Source organism: Medicago sativa, chromosome 1 (assembly GCF_051527215.1).
Source record: "Medicago sativa cultivar Bolivia chromosome 1, Bolivia_mono, whole genome shotgun sequence".
Lineage (NCBI taxonomy): Eukaryota > Viridiplantae > Streptophyta > Magnoliopsida > Fabales > Fabaceae > Medicago > Medicago sativa.
This window is the reverse complement of record NC_140749.1, coordinates 70,333,256-70,336,357: the sequence shown is the minus strand read 5'-3', so window position 1 is coordinate 70,336,357 and position 3,102 is coordinate 70,333,256. Positions and strand designations below refer to the sequence as shown.

Genomic DNA, 3,102 nt, shown 5'->3' with positions numbered 1-3,102 from the left:
GGAGAGAAACATGATAAGAATTCATACAAGTAAGAGTTTTCCATGGCTTTCTTTCCATCAATATATATCCAACATTCTTAATATCCCCCCTCTTGATGGGTTTATATTCTCTCTCAAAGTGGAATCGTCGATGAACCTCACTATCTAACATGGAAGGTTTTGTTGAAGAAAAAACGGGGTGGGTGAGTCAAGGCATATGTTTTGCTCTTTTTTTTTCATTCAACAAACCTAGACCATTTAATAGATCTTATGATAAATTATTAAAAATACACCGGTGAGGAACTTGATTGCTCCCTCACCTTAAAAGTCAACCAAAATCTTCTAAGATTTTTGAGTTTGTTTGAAATGAAAGTGATAACATTAAATGAAATAGAAGATCAATTTTCTACCTAATTCTAGATCAGATTTAGGATCAGTTTTTTATCAACAAGAAAAATTGATGATGTTAGATCAAGCATTGAAGCACACAAAATAGAACAAACGAAAAACTGGTGATATATAATAACTTTTATTTTGAAAAGTTTACTTTTTATTAGAATTTTCCAATTGAAATAACATCAATAAAAATCACAACATAAAGTTTTAGAAAACATCAGTTTGATAAACTAAGTGAAGCCATCTTGTCATCAATTTCCTTCATATTTTTTGAAATTAACTTATCCAAGTCTTTCAAATCAGAAACAGTCATATCATCTGGCACCGTGTTGTTTTGCAGGTACCAAATCATACGAATGTTCAGCTCATTCTCATGATTGTCTTGTCTTTGCTTTCTCAGTTGATCCCTAGCTTTAGTAATCTGTTGCAAAAGGAAACTTTCCTGGTTCACATTTTTTCTCTCATCTTTCATATATGAGTTCTGATACCTCTCAATCACCTGTTTTGCTTCCTTCAGATTTGGCCACACCTCTGTTTTAGAATCAAAAGGATCGGAAATTATAGCACATGCTGGAATACCACAAAGAATAGTGAGTTCTCTCACCTTCTTGATGATGCTTTTCTTCCTCTTCTTGTAGGAAGCCTTTCTTGTTGAATCATTGGTGATAAAGGCAAGTTTCACCTTCTTCCTCGTCATGGCTGCAAGGAGAAAGACAAGGAATCCGTTTTTTTTATTTGCTTTGTGTTTGAAAATGCATTCCAGCTTTTATAGAGAGCAATATTTGTTTTCACCGCTAGTCTCTTGAAAAAAAGAGCAATACATATATTATTTTATTAATTTTTGTATTTAATAAAAAAAACTAAAGATAATCCTATTGATGAATTTTAATAAATACTATATTTTAAAATAATATTATTACATGCTCTGCATATTAAAAAAAACATATTCAACGATATTTAATGATAGTTAAAAAATAAAATAAAAAAATAGGAGGTTAATTTTGAAAAATAAAAAAGTAATAGAAGGTTCTTTCAAATAAAAATACAATATGGTCAAATTTATTACTAAATACTATAAGATTGAAAAAAAAATTATGGTTAATTACGGTCAATATTAACCTACTTGGGTTGGACTAATGGTATTAGGACTTTGGAGTTTGCTCATCTTCAAGGTTTCAGGTTCAATACTCCCTGCTGCCAATTTGAGCGGCATAGTTTAGCTTCTTCAAAAAAAATTAAGGTCAGTATTCATTAATATGGTCAATATTTTTAATTTTAAAATTTATATCAGTCAAATTATATTCTTTTATTATTAATTTTTTTCTTTGAAAGTTTTTTTTGGTCAATTGTTTTGAAATTTTTATCAGTAATATTTATTTGTAAAGTATTCAATAAATTTAATTCAATCTTATTTATATTTTTATAATTTAGTTTTTATATTGAAAATAAAATCTTTTCACAATAATAAAATTTCCCGAAAAAAAATATTAGTCAAATAATTTAATAAAATAATATTTTAGTCAAATATAAATTCAATAAAATAATTTTTTTCAATATACATTATAATTTAATTTATTATTTATTTCATTGTTGATGGACTCTCTATAGTTCCATTAGAGGCAATATTATCAATAATTTTGGGCACCTCTCCACAAGGACTCAAATCTTAATATCTCATGTTGTTCTCAATTATAGACCACATACGTTATTTATTCAATGAATCTAAAAAGTGAAATATTGCTTATAATTGAGATTGGAGGGAATTTTATTTAATATTCGGTTATATATGGAAATATACATTTTTAATGTAAATAAATGACAATTTTACTTTGCAGTTTTCTTCCCTTATGTTTCAAAATGGTACTATTTTAGCCTCCTGATAAAAAAAATTATATTTTTACCCTCTATCTTTAGAGAAATATGCGCTTTTGACCCTTTAACTTTAGTGAAATATGATCTTTTGATCCTATATCTTTAGGAAAATAAGCTTTATTGGCCCTTTATCTTTTAAAAAATTGCGAAGTTGCCTCTTTGTTTTGGGACACGTGGCGTCTTCTCAGCAGCTTTGCACCGTTTTGTAAAACTAAGGGGTAAAATTGTTATTTTTTTGTTAGGTGGCCAAAATCACAACTTTTTAAAAGTTAAGGGGTCACAAATGCATTTAATCCTTTTACTTTGAATTATTAGTAATGAGTTTTTAATCATTTTTAGTCATGGAAAAACTATAAGAAAGTTTTTGTAAAATATATTATTGCCATATAATATTTTTAGAATAAAAGACATATTTGTCGTTTATTTCATAATTAATAATATATTTTATTCTTTTCCCTAAAAAAATATATTTAGTCAAGACAGACACTAACGTTCTTAAAAAAAAAAAAAAGATGAACGCTAACATGTTTGTCTTTCCACAATATATTTTTTTTATAATGCAAAAATAAGGTTTTTTTTATAGTGTCCAAGGATGTAGGCTTGGGGCTGTAAAGAAATTCTCGAGGTTGGATTCGACGTCCAATGTGCCCTCGGAGAATTAAATTATGGGTGTTTGCGGTGCGGTTTGGTTCGGTTTTGAGGTGAAAAGTCATCTGAACCGCAAGATAAAAATGCATGCAGTTTGGTTTGGTTCGGTTGACTTTTGAAATAAAATTTGAACCAAATCAAACCAATGTGGTTTGGGTTGGATCGGTTGGTGCGGTTTTTTTCGAGACAATACAATATTTGTTTCCA

General features: G+C 28.4%; 1 pseudogene; it reads right to left on the bottom strand.

Moving 5' to 3' along the window:
• Positions 1-592: 592 nt before the first annotated feature.
• Positions 593-1,072, bottom strand: LOC146956902 (agamous-like MADS-box protein AGL80 pseudogene; annotated as a pseudogene).
• Between the last annotated feature and the right edge of the window lie 2,030 nt (positions 1,073-3,102).